Here is a 23,466-nt window from a genome sequence, read left to right on the forward strand (position 1 = left end):
GGGGCGGCCGCGTGGCGGGCGCATGCTGGTGACAGAACCGCTCCATCACCAGCCGCGGTTGAGCTGTGCTCATGACGGAGCGGTTCTGTCATGGCCCCGCCCGCTCAATAGAACGCGCCGCGCAGGTGCGAAAATCAGTGCCGCGCAGGTGCAGCGGCCGGGCCATGACGGAACCGCTCCGTCATCAGCACAGCGCCACCGCAGCTGATGACGGAGCGGTTCAGTCATCAGCATGGATAGGGCTAAGAGTCTTGAGTTTTCCCAACCCATGCAACAATGAAGGGAATGGACATACTAGGTTGTGATGAGCATTTATGTTCTTGTTCACAGATATCAATCCCATATCAGCAGATGTGCTGAAGCTGAGCAAACCGTCGCTTAACCTCGTACCTTGAAGTACTTTTCTTATGCTTAATCGTTACTATAAGTTAACCTTGACTTTTTAGTGGTGTTGATGCAGCCCATGTACACAATTTAGCTTTTGATGTTTCAAGTCAGAGCAATGAAGACAGTTCATTATACGTCTCCTCAAGCATATTGAGGCACCACTAAGCGATAATGAAAGGTATTGAACAACCAGTAACCTTTAGTGTGACCTTTAAACAAGGACCTATGAACAATTTTTGAATGACTTTGGTGCTTAGTCGTGTCAATTTCTCTTGGACCTGTGTTTGTCCTCACGGTCAGCCAGCCCAACATGCGCATGCTTTTCCAAGGAAAACATCGACATAGAACAGCCATCTTTTCACTTGATATTGATATGGTAGAGCTGTCCGACAAAGACTTAGATGTCAATCGACTTTTTGGTGTAGATTTGCCTGAGCTGATGCGGTCATTTGTCCTCTGGGTCATCTTGGACAGCCCATGAAACCTTGACCTCCCACTTGGTCTCCATTGAAGCCCTTTGCTTATAGGAGAACTTGGGAGTTCTGCGCCACCACACGGCAGCCTTGGTGGCAAGCCGCTTCAGGTATTGACAGCTCTACAAGAACAACCCTGGGTGCTTTCTCTGAGATTCCTTTCCCCAGTGCAGTGGCACAACGTCTCTCCCAATTCAGTACTGGTAAGCAAATTACTATTGTATCACTTTGTCTTTAGGTGTTTCTTTGGGTTGATCTCTGCCTTGCAGGGCTTTTGTCTGCATTGTAATTGTGCACTTTGCTGCTCTTTCTAAACCTAGTTGCATCCGCCTATAGCGTTGAACAAGTTACTTTCCTTTTATCTGTAAGAGACATAGATTAGTTATAGATTACGTTTCTTAGAATAACCCCCAGGCATCAGACTGGATCCGGAGAATTTTTTCGTCAGTAGTACCCCTGCGTGTCGAAAGGTGGCATCAGTTGACTGTGTTAGTCATTGGCGTCGTGGTCACCGGAATGACATCGCGGTATATACTTAGACACCGCCCGCGCGCGCTGACATCAGTTCTTTACATGACTTTCCGCTCCAGAACTGCATAGCCAAGCAAGACACGGATCACTGGTGCACACAACTAGGACCCTGAAAGGGATTCCCTGATCCTAGAAGTCAGTTCACAGAACAAGGAGGATGGGTGGGGGCGGTAATGAATTTATAACTAATTTATGTATCTTACAGATCTATTGTTACCGAAGGTAAGTAACTTGTTCATCTGAAAGAGACAATTGGGTATAGATTACTTACCTTAGTTTGCAGACCCACCTCCGGGGTTGGTATTGCTGGGGTATCTATTCTAAGTTCACATCAGAAAATCCTGGAAAACAAAACGGCCAAAGAAGCAGTCTCTCAGGACTTGGCTGTCCAGGCAGTAATGTTTTGTGAACGATTGCAGAAATGCCCACGTAGCTGCCTGACAGATGTCATTAAGGGTACTCCCATCCAAAAGCAGTGCTAGCTGCCGTTGCCCTGGTATAATGGGCGTCCAGAGCCACTGAAGACTCCTCCTTTGCCAAAGAATAGAAAGCTTTTATGCACAAACGACCCACCTACAGATGGTACTTTGTGCACGGCCAGACCTTTCTTGGCATCCATGTAGCCAACAAAGAGCTGATCATCCACCTGGAACTGCTTTGTGCGATCCAAAGAAAATGAAAGTGCACATTTTGGATCCAGAAGGTGGCGCCTCACATCCTCCTTAGAAGCATGCGAAGGCCGAAAGAAGGTGGGCAAAGTGATGGTTTGAGCAATGTGGAAAGTAGTAAACACATTGGTAAGAAAAAAAGGTAGAGTTCCAAGGACAACCTTGTCCGGATGAACAGCCAGAATAGGAGGTTTTGAAGCAAGAGCTTGGAGCTAGCTCACCCTGCGGGCAGAGGCGATGGCAACCAGAAAGGCAGTCTTTAAAGTCAAGTCTGAAAATACCGTTATATAGCGGCTCAAAGGGAGAGCACATAAGATAAGTTAGAACTAAGTTCAAGTCCAATTGGGGCATTACGAAAGGAACAGGAGTAAAAAGAGGAGTAATGCCTGTAAGAAAGACATTTACAAATGGAACCTGAAAAGAGAAGGCTGATCAGGAAGCCTAAGAAAGGCTGAAATGACTGCTCTGGGCACTCTAAAGGGCTACCTCTCAGAGTCCTGCAGTGCCAAAGATAAGAGGAACAAGAGAACCTCAGAAAGAGGGGCGGGAAGGGGATGCACAGCCTTCACTGTGCACCATGCCACAAATGTGTTCCATCTGCAGGCGTATACCGTCTTAGTGGAGGGACGTCTGGCTGCCAAGATATCACAGATTTCGGGAGGAAGGCCGAAGGCTGTCAAATGTCACTGCTCAATCTCCACACAAGGAGGTGGAGACTGGACAGGATTGGGTGGAGGACTGTCCCCTGCTGCTGCGATAGAAGATCCTCCCGAAAAGAGGCAGTCTGATCGGAGGATCGATGGCCATGTGTAACAGTTCAGGATACCCGACTCTCCGTGCCAAATCCAGAGCCACAAGAATGACTTGGGCCCCGTCGCACTTGATCTTCAGCAAGCTGGGCAGAAATGGTGTAGGTGGAAAGGCATATGGAAGACCGCAACTCTACTCGCGCCGAAATGTGTCGCCTAGCGAGTTCTGCCTTAGAAAATTCAACGCGCAGAATTGCTGACATTCTGTTTGAAGCATTTTTGTTACCTTTATACAAACAAAGATGACAAAACTGAAAAACCTGATTACAAAAAGATTTTAACAAAAAATGTCTTCTTTTTTTTGTACTTACACTGCTGGCAACTTCTTGCACTGAGTGGTATTGTGTGGTGTGTATGGTGCATTCAGTAGAGTAATTATGTGGCGTAGAATTATGTGGAACTGAGTGGTATTATTTGGAGTGTATGTTGTACTGAGTGCAGCGTAATTATGCAGCATATAATTATGTGGCACTGAGTGGTATTATGGGGAGTGTATGTTGTATTCAGTCGAGTAATTATGAGGCATGTAATTATGTGGCACTGAGTGGTAGCAGGAGTGTATGTTGCATTGAGTGCAATGTAAGGAGTTAGTTGTCCTTGCTTTTCCCATGGCGGAAAAGTAGAGTCGTCACCTTCACATTGATTGACAGTGTGGGGGAAGAGGTTTCATCAAAGTGAAAATAATTTCTTTGTGGAGGAGGTAGGAAAAGTCATTCAAAGATATGCACATCACGGCATGACGTACTCGGGGGTACATTTTGAGAAGCTGGAATACCCCGGAAATCTACAACTGTTGACATTTTAAGGCTACTCCTGGGATTGTTGGGGATCCACCAAAATGTCTCCAAACAAAGGAAGAATCTTACAGGAGTACATTTCCGATTTTGAAAGTTTGGGTGTGTGAATCAGACCGAAAGTGATTTCCCCACAAGGAAAGCTAACATTACACCCCAGATCTTTCATTTAACGATAATTTTCTTAATATATAGAGGCTTCTACCTTTTCATTGCTTTGAAGTGCAGTAATTATGAGGTGTGTTTTTAAATAATAACTGAGTAATAACTCTGTTCAATGGTAGTCTATTTTGCAACCTCGGAAGGATGGCGGTCGAGAGGATCCCTGCCAAGATTTGAACTCCTGACCTGCAGATCACCTCTCAGAGGTGAGTGTTTAACTCCCAAAGCAATCCAGTCAGTATGTGAATTAACAGTCAATAATTTAATCTTTGGACCACAGCTTCATCGATCACACTTGCCCGCAGGGAAGACGCAAGTACTCAAACTAATAGGTGGGTGAGTACAAAGCACAGGCACTAGAGAACGGCTTCAGCGAGCGCCAAGTGACACCTGTAATGGCTCCTTTGGAGAGGGTCCACTGAGGCTCCTAAAACGGCAGAACAGTGACTATGCAGTACTTCGCAAAGAGTGGGAAACTAAGAGCCCCTTTGCAGACTTGTACAGCCAGCTTCCGGTTGATAAAACGGAATGACTATTTCCGTTCTTAGACTTCCTTCAGCGAAGAGAAAGAAACGAAGGAACTATTCTCTCAGAGATGCAAAAAGTTCACCATATATACAATGCCAAGCACGCCAAAAGCTGCAGGCACACACAGCAGTTTACGTTTGACTTTGAACAACATTTTTCAGTTTTGAAAAAACGCTGACACATTCCTTTAACGATGGTCAAATAAACATGCAGGGTTTTACATAGCGTTCGAGGAAGACGGAAAAACCACTCGCCCAGCATCTTACAATGCCACCATACAGGAAATACAGGAGCTGTGTGGCCTGATCGAGTCAGAATCTTAAACTCCTTATGACATCTCCCATTCTGCTCAGCAAAATCACAAATGTCCAGCTGAAGTACCACTGTACGGAATGCGATATGGGTGTTCATGATGAGATTCATAAATTTGTCACGATTTACAAGTGTTTGACGCATCTGTTGCCATGGTTACAGTATTGCACTGCAACACTGGGTGATGCATAGATTGGCTTACAATACACCTGGCAGGAAGGCGCCCGCCTACTCCTGTGTTTACAAATGTGAACTACTCGCACACACTGCCGCCAAGTTTATGAATGAAACGCTGAGTTAACTGATACTGTGCAAAAGGCTGCTAGCCCCAGAGCATAGTGGCTCACCCTTCTCCAAATGATTTTTCATCTACTGGTTAAGACTATTGTTCTTCGGATGTACACACGTCACTTAGCTGCTTTTTACATCCGAGCTGCATTTGGTAATTAGACACAAGCCTTCGGTCAAAAGTGAACGTAGCTGTAGGGCTCAACCTAAACAACGCGAGCACCACAATCTGTTAACAATTACTGCCAACGTGATAATTGGAAACAGATGGGATTATAGTGTGCTCCCGCGGACCCTAGGCCAAGGACCAGAGAAGGCAGGGGACATGCACCCGCCTTGAGCCAATTGCGTGCCGTCTTTATAAAGACACACAAAAAGGCCAATCGCAGGTTAATTTTTTAAGAAGCACATGTACGAGCGTGCTTTCGAAGCTGAAAAGCCTTGACTAAATGTCTTGCAGAGCAGCAAATGCGCTGGCTCAGGAGAGACCTAAAAACTACATTTGAGTCGCAGTGATCTCATAGCCAGAGGGCCAGGAAAAGGGAGGGGAAAATAGGTAATTTGTTTTTCAAAAGAAGAAAAACAAAGGAAAAATCCTAACAGGAGGACGGATTCCCATCACTCACTGAAGTGACATGCTTCATCATCTGGGATCTCCTCCTGGTTACACATTAAAGTAACAAAGGGCTGCGACCTTGTGTCCATCAGAAGGGAGCTCACAGATGTTTTCAAATGTTATCTAAGAAATGGAGCTCTACAGGACCCATAAGAGGTGAAGAACAAGAATTTTTGTGGAGTGAAGGGGGAGCGCAAAAAAAGGGGGTGATAAATGCAATTTAAAATTGGATACCACAAGAGAAAATATTTTAATGGGTATCTTCCGATATCCAAACTAAAAGCAGTGCAAAAGCAGTTTTAACAAAATAACTGCAGGAAAAGCTAGGTCTACATGTTTCAGCCAACTGGATGCTAAATAATCCAAGGCCTTCCTCAGGACCAATATGTATAATATTGCTACTGCGTAACAAATAGTATCAAAATAGAACTAGGTTGGAACGAATACAACCAAGTAACCTGAATTTCAGGCATAGAATTCCTCCAAAAATCCCCAGATGCTGATGGCATCTGAAAAGAGAAGGTCTGAGGAAAAAATGCCACTCCGATCAAATATAAAAAGAGAGGCATTATGAACGTGATACATAAGGTTATCATCGTTCCTTTTGCGTTCAACTGCTTCCTGGTTAAATATTCATATCATATTATGCTCCATAGTGATTCACGATAACCGGCCCTCACCTCGCGACAGCTCAGGAATAGAGGCCCAGCTGTATGAATGGAGAGGAAAAAGGCATACAATCAAAGACAAGCAGCAAGCCTATCTTGTTGTCTGACACTCAAACCTACAACATCCTGAAACCCATGTTAGTGCGACTCGGTCTAAAACTGTAAAATGGCCAAACTGAGTAATAACAGCTAAAAAATAATAAATAAAAGGTGGCAACAGCACCTAATGCGCAGCATCGTTATTAAAGTGAGCACAGTTATATTCATAAGGAAAACAGCCCTTAAACGAAAACATGAAAGAATTCTCATCTGTCCGCAAGCTGGAACGTCCTGTTGCTGCAAGATAACATAGCCTCACTTGATCAGACACCTGTGGAGAAGCGTCTGATGTGTCAAAAAGGGAAGATAGTGTACACCGTTAACATATAACCTCTGTCTATAATTCTTATAGTCGGAGTACAAGTATACATTTTATTTAGTGGTATAGATATTGAACAGTGGACTTAAGGGTGACTTGGCCATTTCCAAAGGTATTCAAGCGTGTTAAGAAACCTGGAAATTGTAGTATGGAAAATGCTACTTACAAGTATGCATCTGTTCTTGGCATGTAGAGCTGCACATCACTACACTTTTGCATTAGATCGCCACCTGGTGTTGGGCTCGGATGACTGCATGTTGTCGTCTTGGAAGAAGTCTTTGTAGTCACGAGATAGGAGACTCATCCCTTGGACGATAGTGCGCATAGGCATCGGCTCCATCCTTAGATTGTTTTTCGCCATGATGGGAAATGATGGAGTTAGTAGAAGTAAAGAAAAAGATGTCCATGCATGTGCATCTGAGGAAGATAAAACTGGAACAGATACAAGTCCCGGGGAGGCGGGAGGGAGTGTAGTGATCTGCAGCTCTACATGCCAATAACAGATGCATACTGGTAAGTAGCTTTTTCGGTTCGAGGCACATGAGCTGCAGATACTACACTTTAGCATAGATTGTGATTGTGCAGCAGTGTCTCCCCTAGCGGTGGTCACTTGTATCTGTTGTAGTTGTTTGATTGTTTTAAGGACAGCGTGGCCTACTGCAGCTTGCACATCAACACAGTAGTGTTTAGTGAAGGTGTGTGTTGTAGACCATGTTGCTGCCTTGCAAATGTCTTCTAGGGGGATGTTCCCTAAGAAAGCAAAAAAGGCTCCTAGCTTGCGTGTGGAGTGTGCTCTAGAAGGAAGTGTTAATGTACGTTTTGCTTTCTGATAGCATACTTTTATACATTTTACAATCCACCTTGCAATTCCACCCTTAGAGATGGGGTTGCCTTTATGAGGTGGAGAGAAAGATACAAACAATTGTTTTGTTTTTCGAAAAGATTTTGTCCTATCTATATAGTAGAGAAGAGCTCTTTTACATATAGTGTGTTGAGCTCTTTCTGCTACAGAGTCAGGGTTTCGGAAAAACACAGGTAACTCTACAGATTGGTTTAAATGAAAAGGAGCAATGACTTTTGGAAGGAATTTAGGATTAATTCTTAGAACCACTTTGTTACGATGTAGTTGTAAAAATGGTTCTTGTATTGTGAAAGCTTGTATCTCTCTTCTAAGAGAGGTAATACCAATAAGGAAAGCTGTGTTCCATGTGAGGAATTGCAGTTCACATTTGTGTAAAGGTTCAAAAGGGGTCCCATGAGCCTTGTAAGAACCATGTTTAGGTTCCACACTGGAGAAGGTGGTAACCTGGGTTGAATGATTCTTTATAATCCTTCCATAAATGCTTTAATTGCAGGTACTCTAAAAAGAGACAGATGTTAGACTGTTTTGTAAATAGGCTGCAATTGCTGCAAGGTGCAGGCGTATGGATGAATATACCAAGTTACACCTTTGTAAATGTAAAAGGTAGCAAATTATATTTTGGATAGAAGTATCCAGGGGATCAATTTGGTTATTGTTTCAATAAGTGGCAAATCTCTTCCTTTTAGCAGCATAACAAGCTCTGGTAGTAGGTCTCCTGGCCTCTTTAATGATGTTCATACAGTCTGGTGGTAGGTTAAGATAACCAAACTAAGACTTCAGGAGCCAGATCGCCAGATTCAGTTGATTTGGGTCTGGATGTCTGATGTCTCCATGGTTCTGCGTTAGCAGGGATGGTGCCAGTCGTAACTTTTGGTGTGGAACTACAAAGAGTTCTAGCAGTGTGGAGAACCACGCGTTGGCGTGTCCTTGTGGGAGCTACCAGGATTAGTTTGAGAGACTGTTGTCTGAGCTTGCGTGCTACTAATGGTATTAGTGGTAGTGGCGGGAAAGCGTTCGCAAATCTGCCTGACCAGTTCATCCATATCGCATTGCCCATGGACAGCAGGTGTGGAAACCTGGTGGTGAAGGTTGGGCATTTTGCGTTTGTGTGTGGCGAACAGATCTATGTCTGCATGACCCCACTTGTGAAAAAATGGTTGAAGAACTTGTGGATGTAGATCCCATTCGTGAATTAGTTGTGTCTGCCAACTCAACAGATCTGCTATCTGATTGTGAACTCCTGGAAGGTGCTCTGCTAGCAGATATATATTTTGTGGAATGGCCCATCTCCAAATGTTCTGTGCAAGCAGGGACAGTTGTAGAGTGTCCCCCCTGTTTTTGTATATAATACATAGCTGTCATGTTGTCCATCTGGATTAATACAGCTTTGTTTTGTACTTGTACCTGGAATGTTTTGAGTGCTAAGAATATTGAGAGCAGCTCTAGATGGTTGATATGGAACACTTTTTGTTGAATGTTCCATTGTCCTGGAGTTGTACGATGTAGGAGATGGGCTCCCCATCCTGTGAGAGATGCGTCTGCTGTGAGCACTATTTGTGGAACAGGTTCGAGCAACGGCCGCCCCTTTGTCAAGTTTTTTGTGTTCCACCACTGCAGAGAGTGATGTGTGCGGCTGTCTACCAAAACAAGGTCTGTTAGTTGACCTTGAGCATGGTTCCACTGTCGTGCTAGACATTCCTGTAACGGACACATCTGCAGTCTTGCAAGATGCCATCATGCCTATTAGTCTCATGAACACTCTGGCTTGGAGGGAGTGTTGATGTTGGAAGATTGTGACTAAGGCTTGAATGCTCTGTATCCTTTTTGGACTAAGATACGCTAGAGCTGTAGAGGTGTTTATTGTAGCCCCAAGATACTGATGTGTATGAGAGGGTTGCAGGTGCGACTTGGTGTAGTTTATTGCGAACCCTAAGTCGTGCAATGTTTGAATTGTCTGATGTGTGTGTTGAACACACTGATTGAATGACTTGGCGTTTATGAGCCAATCGTCTAGATAAGGGAAGACATGTATTTGTTGTCTCCCGAGATGTGCTGCTACTACTGCTAGGCACTTTGTGAATACTCTTGGTGCTGTTGTAACTCCAAATGGAAGGACTTTGAATTGATAATGTTGTCCTTCCAGTACAAACCTTAGATACTTCCCGTGAGCAGGATATATAGGAATGTGGAAGTAGGCGTACTTTAAATCTAGTGTCTTAAGGAAATCGCCTTGTTGCAGCAGTGGAAGCACTTGTTGCAAAGTGATCATATGAAAATGGTCTGATTGTCTATCATGAATGAGGGGCTTGAGGTAGAGAATTGGTCTTAGTGTCCCATCCTTCTTGGGTATTAGAAAGTACAGCGAGTAAACCCCTGTTCCTTGGTGCTGTGAAGGAACTATTTCTATTGCGTCCTTTTGAAGAAGTGACAGGACTTCTTGTTTGAGTAGAGTAAGATGTTCTGCAGACATTGGACGTTGTTTGGGTGGTATGTGTGGAGGGGTTGCTGTAAGTTCCAGGCAGTAGCCATACTGGATAATTTGTCTTACACACTTGTCTGTTGTGATGGAATTCCAGACAGGTAGGAACTGTGTTAATCTGCCCCCACAAGGAGTTGAGTGCTGTTGGGGGGAGTAGAGGGAAGTCACTGTTTTGTGGTGGAAGAGGTTCGAATATTGTAGTTACCCCGACCTCTTCCTTTGTTGCGGTTTCCTCTATATCCTCCTCTAAAATAACCTTTGATAGAGGATGTTTGTGTGTTAGATTTGAAGGATGTTGTATTGTCTGCTCCAGTCTGTTTGGAGCCTCCTCTGTAGAAGGAGCGACTAAATGAACTTTTAGCTTGTGTAGACTGTAAAGCTTCCTATAGATTTTACAATATCTGTATCCTTCATTTTTTCAAGTGCTGTGTCTACTTCTGGTCCAAACAATTGATTTTGATTAAATGGTTGATTTAAAATGGTAGTCTGAACTTCCAGTTTAAATCCTGAAATGCGTATCCACGCATGTCTTCTAAGTAGGACACTAGTGTTCACAGCTCTAGACGCAGTGTCTGCCACATCAAGAGCACACTTGATTGAGGCATTGGGGATTAGCTTGCCTTCTTGTATGAGGTCGTTTGCCTGCGTTTTATATTGGTCAGGTAAATGTTGCAGTAGTTTCTCCAACTGATCATAATGAGCCCTGTCATATCTTGAAAGGAGGGCTTGTATGTTAGCTATACGCCATATGTTAGTAGCTTGAGCAGCTATTCTTTTGTCTGAAGCATTTATAACTTTAGATTCTTTGTCAGGTGGAGGTGCCTCACCTGACATTTGTGAATTTGCCCTTTTCCTAGCATTTGATACAACTAATGAATGTGATGGTAGTTGTCCTTTAATGTAGGCAGGATCAGCAGGCGCAGGCCTATATTTTTTCTCAATTCTAGGGTTTAGGATCCTAGTACGTACAGGGTCTTTAAATACCTCTGAAGCATGTTTGATCACCCCTTTAATCAATCATCGGAAGAATTTGAACAGACCTTTGCGATGTGTCTAATAGAAAATCCTCCTCTGCCTCAGAGTGCATAGTGACCCCATGGTAGATGGCAGCTCTGATCAATTGGTGCCCAAATCATCTTCTGGGGGAGAAGGTTTTGATGGGTATGACTGTGGGTCAAGAATATCTGGTACATCTCTTGGGTTTGGGTACTCCCAGTCTGGATCATCTAAAGGGTATGGGAAAGGCTAATCTGGGTCTATCCTTCTCCATAGACTATACTCATCATCGTTTTGAGGTGAGTGTGAAGACAGAGTAGGATAATGTGGAGGAGAAATCTGTGGTGAAATGTTAAGAGGAACAGGGGATGAAGGAGAAGGAAGTATAGGAGAAGAAGGGTGCATAGGAGATGTGGCAGAGTCCTTCTTGGCAGGTACTACAGGTGTGGTATAGTGGATACAGCACCTGTTTTTGGGTCAATGTAGATCTTTTGCAGAGGATCTGGTTGGAAAAGTTCTCCTTGTGGAACCTTTGTCGGCGCCGATTTTTTCGGTTACGGACGAGGTTGCTGATTGTCTTTAGCCTTAGGGGGTGTTACATTGTCCTTTGGTGTTGTTTTCGGTGTCGCAGGCTGTTTTGAGGGCTAGGGCGCATCGGAATCAGTCCTTGATGGTTTTGGTACCGAAGACGATGTCTTAAGAGTGGGAGCTGGTCTCATCAGCTTCGAGGCGTCGGACACTGGCTTTGCACCTTTGTCTTTCGAAGTCAACTGTCTTGGAGCAGAGACTTCTTTCGGTTTCGGTGCCAAGGGAGCTGGTGGGATCGGAACGTGCGGCTTGCTCGGTAAAGAGCTACCGGGAGGCTTAACTGCTTTCTTCGGAGCCGAGCTCGATGTACGGCTTTCGAAGGTTTTTTGGTCATGACTGGGCCCCAGAGGCGGAGTGTTGACCTTTGCCTTCGATCTGGGTGCTGTGTGTGGTGCAGGGGCAGTAGTACTCACGCGCTGACCCGATGGTATGGAGTCATCTGCCTCGGATACGATTTGGAGATCATCGGAATCTTCTTCGGGAACGAGTGGAACCTCAAGATATCTACCGGTTCCGGAGCTGATCTCTGCATGTCGCGTCGACGGGCCCTCCGATCTCGGATGGTTTTCTTGGATCGAAAGGACATGCAGGCTGTACAGCTGGATTCATCGTGTTCTGGCAATAAGCACAGCTTGTAGACCTTGTGGAAGCACAGTTAACTTAAAGTGCTAGTGGCCTACCGTGAACCGCAGGCAACGCTGGTAGTCCGTCAGGACAAGGATGTGAAAGTAAATGTCCTACAAGTCCACGACCTACTTCTGGGGCATAAACTCGCTCAATGGCTCCCTTGGCTAAGAGAGCCGTAACTTCCTGTTGGAGAAGGGCAGATGATCCTCTAACATGTGATGGTGCTGAGGTGGAATGGATGGAGGGGTAGTTTCGAAGGGGTAGGAGTAGCCCCTTCGGACTATCTGCAAAACCCACCTGTTCGACGTGATGCTGCGCAAGTGGTGGGAAGTGATGGATAATCCTGCCACCCACTGGCGATTAGTGGCCCTTACAGGTCAGACTAGGAGGGTTTGGAGGCTGCTACAGAGGGGGCGCTGGTGGATTGGCCTGCTCTCTGGACCCTAGACCCACGACCGAGTCCCACGTCCTCAGGCGCTCAGGGGCTGGCCCGCTTGCGCCGGGCTGTGGCTTCGGGTAGAATGTGGCGGGCCTCCCTTCCATAGCCATGAAAGGTGCGAAATGCAGACTGCGCAGGGAGGGTGGTGGAGAGGCCCAAGGACCTGGTCGTAGCCTAGGAGTCCTTGAAGCGCTCTAACGCGTTATCTGCATTGTCGCCGAAGAGGCGACAGCCATCAAAAGGCATATCCAGCAAAGTAGTCTGGACATCTCCAGAAAAAAACAGTCGACCTCATCCAGGCACACATTGAAGAGCTCGAGTATGTATTTATATGGTTGTATGTGTATTTTTATATGTGCTTTTATATATATATACATGTGACATTTTGTCTTTATGTATGTTTGATTATTCCAGCCCTGAAGAAGTTCTGGTGTTCAGAACGAAACGCGTTGGCTGATGATTCTTTTGACAAATTGGTATAAGAAAATAAACACGAATTGAGCAAATATCAAGACTCCTTAATTGGATGAGGACTCTGAAAAACTGGAATTGACTGTATTTTATTGGAGTGGTGCCCTGAAACTTGATGATAATCATTTTGGACTCGTGCTTCACGTGTGGTGCCCTTGGACAGAGGGTATCGGTTTTGCAAGTGGCACACTGAATATATTTGTGAATTAATTACTATCTTTGGTTGATACGAGATTGGTGCTATATCTTGGTGCTTATATCCACTGTCCGCTCTCTAGTCTCACACATTGAAGAGTTACCAACATGAAATCGTCCTGCCGAGGGAGTTTGCTGTGTCTAATGGCAAACTTCGCTGTGTCTCTCCCCTCGGCAACTGCATGGGAGAGAACGACCCGGGCCTCCTCGGGGCACTGTGGCAGCACCTGCACTACCGTATCCCACACAGAATGGGAGTAAGGGCCAAACAAACATGCAGTGTTTACCAACCACAGCACCAAGCTGGAGGAAGAAAAAATAATTCTTCGCAAGTTGGTCCAGCTTTTTGGATTCCCATCAGGTGGTGCAGAAGGGAATGCGCCCTTGGACGTAGAGGCTTGGACCACCAAGCACTCAGGGATAGGGTGTTCGCAGAGTAAAGAAAGGTCGCCCGGAGCCAGACGGAGGCATTGGGCAGTCATCCTATCCACAGGAGCCCCTGTGTTAGGCCTGGACCAGATGCCCAAAAGGATGTCGGTAAGGGCTTCATTAAAAAGGCAGCAGGGGCTTCAAAGAGGCCACTGCCAGTTGAAGCACCTCAGTAAGGAGATAAGTCCCGACTGCCACCATAGGTAGCTTGAGGTTGATGGCCTTGGCCACCCTACGAAACACCACTGCATTAGAAGACCCTCCTCCGTAGCCACGGTATGAGGAGATAGCATGCCAGGGTCTGAGGAGGTGTCTAGACCACTGGCTTCCCCCAACTCCTTTCTCCAGTCTGGTTCATTCAACTCGTCAGCTAAAGGGTCCACAGACCCCTCTCAGTCCTCCTCACCCTCCTCTGGCTGCCAATCCAGCATATAGGGAACGTCAGGGTAGTACAGAGGTACAAACGTACCGCTCGGAGCCGGATCCGGCGTCAGTAGAAGTTGGTCTTGCTCAGTGTCCAAAGCGGGGTGGAGGCCGGAGTCAGCGCCGGCTGGGGACACAGCCGGAAAGTGGTGTCGGTAGATTCAGCGCTGGGGGAGGTGTAATAATGTTGACCGGTCCAGATCCAGGCCTGGATCCAAGGGAACCCCGAGGCGCCAGAGCCACTGGCATCAAAGGCCCAGGGCCCCCCAGGCGAGTCCACAGGGCTCGGCGGAGACATGCGGCCCAAAGATGGCATTCATCGCTTTGTAGAAACTCCGAAGCTGGGCAGGGGTCGCACTGGCTCCAAGAAAAGGAGGGAAACTGAGTCGACCCTTCAGTTTCCGCACGTGGAGTCGCAGGACAGGCACTGTCTGCATCCCTCGACACGACGGCCAGGGAGAAGGCGAAGAGCGAGGATGCTTCTTCGACTTCTTCTTGTGCTTTGACTTACCTGAGGAGTGCGAAGAAGTCTATGACGAATGGTGGTGACTCAGCGACCGGTCCCTCGACCTCCCACGTGACTGGGATCTTGAACAGCACGGAGCGGACCGCTCTCGCAAAGACTTCAGATTTATGGTGCAGCAGTCTGAGCACGACTTGGGATCATGGTCGCACTCCAGGCACACGTGGTGCGGGTCCGTCACCGACATCAGCTTGTGACAGGTGTCGCAAGCCTTGAAGTCAGGCAGCGGACGACTGCACATCCCTGGGGGCACCAAGAGTCGATAGACTAAAAAAAAAAAAAAAAAAAAACGTGTTGACAAAAGTCGCCAAAACAGTTAGTCAAAAAGTGACTAAGGGTCCCGCTCTCTCCAGATCTGCACTGGCTTGCACGGAAAAAGAAAGAACGACGTCGGTGCGCAAGGGCGGCATCTAAGTAGATACCGCAACATCATTCGGGCGACATCATTCGGGCTAATACGGAGTAGACCAATGCCACCTTTCGATGCACACGGGTACAGCTGACGAAAAAAGTCTCTGGATCCAGCTGGGGGGATTCTAAGGTAACTAATCTAGAACTAATTGTCTTTCAGATACTATGTATAAATGTAAGGCTTTAAGTTGCGTAGTTGTGCAGTACCTCTTTCTGTAGTCTTCCCAGCAGGTACTCGGCCAATGTAGTGTAGACTTCTCAGAAACTTTCATCAACTTTAAATGCTTTACACAGAACTGGGGCTGCGCTTTGACTCCACATGTGCCAGACATCTCATCTGCAACTCAAATTAACCACAGGTTCAGACATTACAAACAAACACAACACTATGACTGACATATAGGGGACGCTGTTGAGAGATAAGAGTTTCAGAACAGGCGCATTCAGTGTGCTGTCAGACTAAATAAAAATGAACTGCTTGCATAATTGTTGTGCGTGTGGTGTCCCTTATTCCTAACTGAATAAAATATGCTGCTTTTTTTATATAGAATTCTCTCAGGGACGTCGATATGTACACATTTATCGAAGTGCTAACCAAGACAACGTATGCTTTTTAGGTCACAGCCTAAAAGACAGCACAGCGGTCTGGTTGCAAAGACATATTTGGAATGTGCTAAAAGCTTTCTTAGGAATACATTCCTACCCATTGCTTACTGTAGGCTTGGTGTTTTGTAACTCACATTTGCTTGCCTTCTATTTGCTGGCTATATTTGTTTCAGGCAGTCCAGCATATCGTTGTACCTCCCATGGAGCATGGCCTGTTGTCCACCTCTGACTGGCAACTTTTATTCTTCCACATTTGCTCACTTTCTGGAAACTCTTTTCTTTTTCTGCGAGTCACTACAGGAGAACACATGCGAAGTAGTGTGGCTCACTGGTTAGAGGCGGCAGACCCGAGAGCAGAGGACGGCCCGGGACCAGGGTTCGATTCCCGGCGCGGCAGGTTTCTGGACCAGGGTCAGCGGACTCGATAATTCTCTCGCCTTGGTGCCCACTCTGATCAGCGATCACACTCGGCTACTCTGGGCATTAGCTTGCCTCATCTTCACTAACGGCCCCACCAGACCGCCGGGGATGCCTGGTCTCACCCTGGAGATACCTATTAAGCGACCATCTCTCAGGGAAGCCAGGAAGGGTTTCGCAGCGGTCGAAGCGCCTTGGGACCCTACGGGTAAGTAGTGCGCTATATAAATGCCTATACATTACATTACATTACATTACATTACGTTTTCAGTTGGCTCCTGTATGCTAGTTCAAAACAGTAAACGTGCTACATTTTTTGTTTGAAAAGGTTTCCTGACGCTTATCTTTCTGCTTGACTGCTTGCATGCATCTATGCCGGCACAATCTCACATGCCTGTGAGGAACAATGTTCTACCTACAAGCTTGTTTATTTTTGGTTGGTGCTCTATACTAATACCAAAGAGCACTAACTAAAATAAACAATCCTCTTCATCAATTTCAGGCCCATACCATGTGCTGGAAACAGGAGTGGGGGTGCTGCAGTACCCCCAAAATTACCATGCTGGTGTTCAGAAGAGTATGAGCAATACACAGGTCTTTAACTTGTGTTTTTATCTTGTCACATTTACAATGCAAAGACAGAGGTCTAATGTTAGGCTGTCTTCCAGGGAGATTGGTGCTTACTTTTCTTTCTCTGCCTTCAAAGTGAGAGGATTTATGTGACAATCTTGCTGGGGTTGTAAAAGGAAATGCTATAGTATGTTTTTCCTAGTACACAACATTTTAATGCTAGTAAAATACAGGTACACATATTTCAGGATAGATCAGAATTAGTAAAGTACAAATTAAACTTTTTTTTTACTCTGAAGTGTGGTGGAAACAAATATTTGAATATGATAAAAAAAATCAATACACTAGGTGATGCAATTTCCACAGATTATACTTTGTGCGCTGTTATGTTATTTTAAAAGTATTTGTACAGTGCACGGTCACCAGGCGGTTTCATGGCGCTAGGAGCGGAAGGGCAATAATGGGGGGCATTATTAATCATAGGCTTGCCGGAACAGATGAGTTTTCAGGAGTTTCCTGAATAAAGTGTAACTGGAAGTGGATCGGAGTTCATTCGGGAATGAGTTCCATAACCTGGGGGCCAGGAATGAGAATCTAAGGCCACCATGTTTTTTCCGCTTGAAAGTTGGAATGGTAAGCAGGTTGTGGTGTGAGGAGCGGAGGACACGGAGGGGGACGTACCGATGAATCCTGGAGGAGATAAAGGCAGGGCCCTGATCAGATAGTGCCTTGAAGATGGTACAGCCAAGTATAAAAATGCAATGTTTTGCCAATGGAGGTTCCTCAGCAAAGGAGAGACATGTTGGTGTTTATGCTGGCGGAAGATAAGCCTGACTGCTTGGTTCTGTACCAGCTGCAGGCGGTGGAGCTGGTAAGCTGGGATGTCAACGTAGAGAGCATTGGCATAGTCTATACGAGAGGTTACCAGGGCCATGATGACAAGAGTGAGGGCCTCCAAAGTCAAGAACCTGCAGATTTTCCGGAGATGGAAGAAGCATGAAGAGGTAACAGCGCTGATCTGGGATTTCATAGAGAGATCTTTGCAGATAATGACACCAAGACTCTTCACAGAGTCTGCAGGGTGAGGGGGGGTGCCCAAAGAAGGTGGCCAGAAGCTAGAGTTCCAGGGGTTGGCAGGTCCCCCAGTAAGGACAAGCTCTGTTTTGTCTGGATTAAGTTTCAACTGGCTGTGACACATCCATTCGCTGATCGATAGCACAGTAGATTGAAAATTAGTGCTGGATGCAGAGGTGGAATCAAGATTGAAGACCAGCTGGAGATCGTCAGCTTAGTTGAAGATGGTGACCGGGCTATTGCGAAGGGATACCATGAGGGGTTGCATGTAAAGGTTAAACAAAAGGGGCGATAAGGCGGAGCCCTGGGGGACTCCGCAAGTTAGACTGGTTTGTGTGGCTGAAAAAGTAGAAAGATGAACCGCCTGGGAACGCTGATACAGAAAGGATCTGATCCACTTAAGTGCCAGGCCCTGGAGGCCAGCGTTGTTGACACGGTCGATCAGAAGTTTGTGATCGACCGTGTCAAAGGCCGCCGATAAGTTCAAGAGCACGAGTGCCTGGAAGATGTTATTATCGGCACCATTCCTAAGCTCGTCCATCACAGCTAGGATGACAGATTCAGTAGAATGCCCAGGCCTAAAACCCGCCTGCTGAGGGTCAAGGAACTGGGAATTCAATGAATTAACTTAAGCAGTTTGTGACATGGGCTTCCAATATCTTGCTAAGCTAGGGAAGCAGGGAGATAGGTCGAAAATTGCTTAGTACTGAGGGGTTTGCATTAGGTTTTTTCAGAATAGGAACCACTGCAGCCTGTTTGAAGGTGTCTGGTACGGTGCCTGTTGCCAAGGAATTATTAAGGAGTGCGAGCGGGGGGGTCGGGACAAGCCAGGAAGGCCTCCTTAAGGATCCGAGGGGGGCAGCGCTCGTTGGGTGAGCCAGAGCTCACTTTATTCAATAGGGTCAAAAAAGTTGCTTCAGTGATCGAAGGAAAGTGATCCAGTGAAAATGGATTCTTGCCAGGTGCGACCGATGTGGTAAGAGAAGTAGGGGTGGGAATATTATTTTTAATAGCAGTAATTTTATTGATAAAGTTGGAGTTGAGTGAGTCGCAGAGTGCTGTGTACTTTTATCAGTAAAACTGTATGTCTGAAAATGTAATGGTCATTTTAATTGAAAATGTGTTTGTAATGGCAGTGCGCTACGACATCATGCATACTCCACTCCATTAACTTTTATCCATCCTGAACTGCAGCCATGCTGGTATACAACAAGGCTAAAACACATGGGCAAAGGTAATGCCTTTCACATACGCAAGACCTATTGACTTTGCAAATGTTGGTTTTGTAAAATGCTTTCACTTTTGACAAAGTGCAGTTACAGTATTGCTAAAATACCCAAAACTATAATTGTTTCCTCTAATAATTAAACGAATCAAGTCCAGCTGTTTGATGTTTGCTTAAAATGGAGTTCCTGCAAAGCTTAATTCTTAACATTAAGTTAAGATCTCCCATCGACCTCCGGCTCCAACAAGGAGAGATGCAAAGGCATAACATGGCAATATAGATACGTCCAGGCCCCTAGGCGATTGCCAAAATATAAATGCGTTTAACACCCAAGAGACTTCATGGAACTCCACTCCAAAGACCTTTTCCCAGTTTATTTGAAAGAGCAGTTGAACCCTATTTGCATTTAATACAACGAGAATGCATACACCCTCGAGACAAGATGCTATCTCCCCATAGTCAGTCTTTGGAGGGTGACTCTTGATGGAAAGGCTGGGTGAAAGGAGTATTCAAGATTCACATAAAAACATCTGAGACCAATCCTCTCATATCAAAGCCATAACAGAGAATCTCCTTCCATTTTAACAGCTAGTGCTGCTATTGGGGGATCCAGAGGACAGCCCTGGTTTTTTGACCCCGACCAGGCCAGTGAGAAAGTGGACTTCTCATTTGTTACTTGCGGCCTGATTGTCCGTAACCTAGACACAGAAGCAGCCAACTGCCCCGCTGATTAACATGTGGTTGGGTACGGTTTAGTTCCTCTTTTCTAGGGAAAGGTTTCTGGCTATAATCAATGAAAAAGTCTACAAATTTGACAGGCTGTGGAATCTTGGTTACCGACTTGTAACAAATTCAAGTACTGAGGGGAATCTGCGATGTTACTGGATATACTCTGTCGTTCCCGCATATGTGATCTACCCCCTTGAAGAGTGGAGGGAGAGGGCTCTGACCACTTTGTTAAATATTGGTTGTGAGGGGGCGTGGCCTGCTGAGCAGCAGAATGGCCGCTTTCTAAGCACGCTCTGCTAGTCGGATTGAAATCCTGCATTTATCCTGGCGATCGGAGAGCCCTCGCACCGCCCGGACTACATGAGCTGAAGGTGGGGTGTTTGAGGAGCTGTTCAGTGAAATCTTACAGCCCCGGCACTCCGCGGGGCTGGGAAAGGACGCTTGGGAATTTGTGCCGAGGGACCGTTGGCGGATATGGAAGCTGCCGGGCGGGCGCACTAATCACCTGAGCAAAGCTTCAGAGGCCCTCGGTGCTGCGGAGGAAGTGGCCTGAATTCTAAACTGTTGCGAACCTTTGGATCCCTTGCTAAAGAGCTGTGGGGGCAGGAAATCTTCAGAGGATGCCCCGGGTGCGGCGCTGAAGGCGGGTGAGAGCTGTGTATCCTGTGGGACTTCCGAGTCCACCCGCGAGGGGACCGGCGGAAGGTACACATTGCGTCGCCTGGATTGCCATACTGGGTCATAATAGCCTGCTGCACTGTCGCTAAGAAGATTGGACAGCTGTGTTGTGGGGAAGGAGCAGATCCCACACTCGCACGCCCATGAAATTGCGATAGCTGAGGTTGGCCCCGACGGCTGCATACACGGAGCGGCGTCCGCCATTTTGTATAGCGTTACTCGCGGCCTTTGTTGCGGAGTGGTGAACGGACTGCCGCATTTGCTGGAGGTTGTGTGTGGGCCAAACGAGGTAATGCCTATGCTTATTTCACCCACGGACTGGCTGGCCTGAGATTTCGGAGCCCGTGCAAGAACTAAGCACTTGTGGTCCTCGTGAGGGGTGTAGTGTGCCCGTGGCCATCAGTGCAAACTTACGTGGGTGTGCAGGGGGGGGGGGGGGGGGGGGGGGGGGGGGGAGCATCTAAACCTGTGAGCAAAGTGTTACATTGCCTGAGGAACCTGCAGTTCGCGGAGCCCTGTGCTGGGAGTGTAAAGGAGAAGATGGAAGCGGAGTGTGGGAACACGAGCGAGACCCCGGTGAGCGGGATTCCCCCCAGTTTGCGCCACAAATGTGCTGGTCGTTGTGTTGTGGATATTAGGGGCTTGCTGAGCTGTGACAGATCGCTGAAGGGGATCGTGGTGCGCTTTATCACCCCCTCCTGCCTTGTGTGTAGACGGCTGCATTGGACTGCATGGTGTCATTTAAGGGGTTGGTGGAGTCCTTATTCGCCCCAGGTTTTAGCTATTGCCGGGCTATTTACGATCCACAGATCCTTCCTGGCGCACTACCCAGAGTACGGATCACTATGGATAGCCAAGACGCTAAGCAGCCCAAGCTTACCTTCGAGAACAAACGCTCCGACAAGCAGGACGAACCAGATTCCGAAACGCAAGCGGAATCTTCTCTGGACCAGGCTGCAGATGACCAAGGTCCGGATCTTTGAACCCTCATGCTAGACATGCGCTCCAGCCTTCGAAATATAGATGCAAAGCTAGATAACTTAACATCCCAACTAGATGCAGTCAAATCGCAGGTGACTTCACATGAAACTCGTTTGGATGTTCTCGAAAATCACCATACGGAGTGTCACGAATTCAAAGTCGAGACTAAGGAACAAATGCTTCAAATGGACAAGCTGTTGGGAATAATAAGAGCTAAAAACGAAGATTTGGAGGAGAGAGCGAGACGCAATAACATGCGCGTCACAGGCATTCCGGAGACGACCATTATTACCAAAATGGAAACGTACATCACTGACCTGCTTCGTGAACTGTTTGACCCGCATCTCTAGGCGGTATTTGCAGTGGAAAGGGCGCACAAGTCGCTGGGGCCGAGGCCTCCCGTTGGAACAGCACCCAGGCCAATAATTGCTAAATTATTAAATTATCAGGATCTAATCCTTCGCATGGCAAGGGAGAAGGGCCGTATCACGCATAAGGGCAACACATTGTCGTTTTACCTAGATTTCACACCAGCGGTGCAGGCAGCACGACGGGAATTCCTCCCTGCTGAACGACTCGTTACAAGCGCAAATCCCTTATTATCTCCTTTATCCGGCCAAGCTGAAGGTTTCAGTGGATGGAAGTCACCATTTCTTCACGGATGCATAGTCGACGCTTAAGGTTGCAAAACATGTGGGAGGGAAAGCGTCCAAAAAGCTGCAGGCGGAGGCGGAAGCAACAGGAGGCCACCTGAGTGATAATGACTGACAGGGGTATTGTATGAACGATGTGTACTCTCTACTCTAACACTTACTCAAGGGTCCATATTAGGTTAGTAGTTCATGTTCAGTTTGGGCCCTTTCTCACTTGCTAAGTCAGCTCCTCTAGATTCTTCTTTTGAGACTGGATATGGTCTAGGGCGAGCTGAGGTCTCCGCAGATCTTCCGACCACCTTGTGCGATGCAAGGTAGTACGCTGGCATCGCCGCGCCTCCGAGGTAAGGCTCCCAATTTTTTAAGTCTACCTATTTGTGGGTTGAATATGGGGAGGGTAATCTGCTACCTGATTGGGGGGGGTGGAGCGGGTGGGGGGATGGTTGGTGATGTTTGATTTTTAAGTGCTGGTCAAGCTACACTTTGGTGCGTAACCGTGGTTTCATTATGAAAATATGGTGACATGTCCTGGAATGATGCGGACAGGCTCTATATGGTAGTTATTTGCACACCCTGATTCTATGTTGAATTGTTTGACTTGGAATGTGCGAGGACTTAATGATGGCAGGCAAACGAGATAGGTGCATGCATATTTAACCCGCCATAATATTGATATATGTCTTTTACAGGAAACGCATTTGAATAATGCACCGTCCCACAGACTTCGTCATAGCAGATGGGATCATGCTTACTCGGCCATTTACTCTAATTACGCTCGGGGAGTTGCTGTATTGGTCAGGAGAGGGTTGGATTGGAGAGAGGGTTTTGTGCAAAGGGATCCGGAGGGGCGCTATGTCCTGGTTCAGGGAATCTTATGTGGTCAATCTATCCTTATTGTGGCTGTCTATGGTCCGAACACCGATTCTCCTGACTTTTTTCATAATATATGGTCCAAAATTAGAGCGCTTGGCTGTGACACGATTTTATGGGGAGGCGATTTTAATGCGGTCATTGAGGATGAGGTGGACAGAAAGGGTGCGGCCAGGACTCTCCACCCGGCGACAAGCGTGGCCCTGCGGGAGATAATGCCTGAGGGAGAACTTGTCGACATTTGGAGGAGTAGAAATAAATCATTGAGGGAAGGTACTTGCATTTCAGACCATCATAATGCATGGTCCAGCTTAGACTTTTGGCTACTGTCCAGAGACATGGCTACCTATACAGTCGCGGTAAGGCATCAGCCACGCTCCCAGTCAGATCATGCCCCATGCCTTCTGCAAATATCAACCCCAAACATGTCAAGACGTGCGTTCTCGTGGTGTCTTCCTCCACTTGCACTGCTTGATGTAGCATTCAAGGAAGAGATCAGGTAGGATATCGAAGGCTACTTCCGGATAAATACTGGGTCCGTTGATGCTGAGGGCATCCTCTGGGAC

At 46.7% G+C, this 23,466-nt stretch overlaps 1 protein-coding gene across 11 annotated transcripts in view; it reads right to left on the bottom strand.

The window, feature by feature from the left end:
• GRN (granulin precursor) overlaps nt 1–23,466 on the bottom strand; it is a 1,328,618-nt gene that overhangs the window by 1,120,730 nt on the left and 184,422 nt on the right. Inside the window, exon 2 of one of the 11 annotated variants that reach the window (XM_086923908.1) lies at nt 6,249–6,277. The exons of 9 other annotated variants lie outside the window; for them this stretch is intronic. The gene's annotated coding sequence lies outside the window, so the exon portion shown is untranslated. Of the gene's footprint in view, nt 1–6,222; nt 6,278–23,466 lie in introns of all 11 variants that reach the window. One more of the 11 variants, XM_086923904.1, reaches the window with a different exon arrangement.

The sequence above is a fragment of the Lissotriton vulgaris genome, chromosome 5 (genome assembly GCF_964263255.1).
Source record: "Lissotriton vulgaris chromosome 5, aLisVul1.2, whole genome shotgun sequence".
Lineage (NCBI taxonomy): Eukaryota > Metazoa > Chordata > Amphibia > Caudata > Salamandridae > Lissotriton > Lissotriton vulgaris.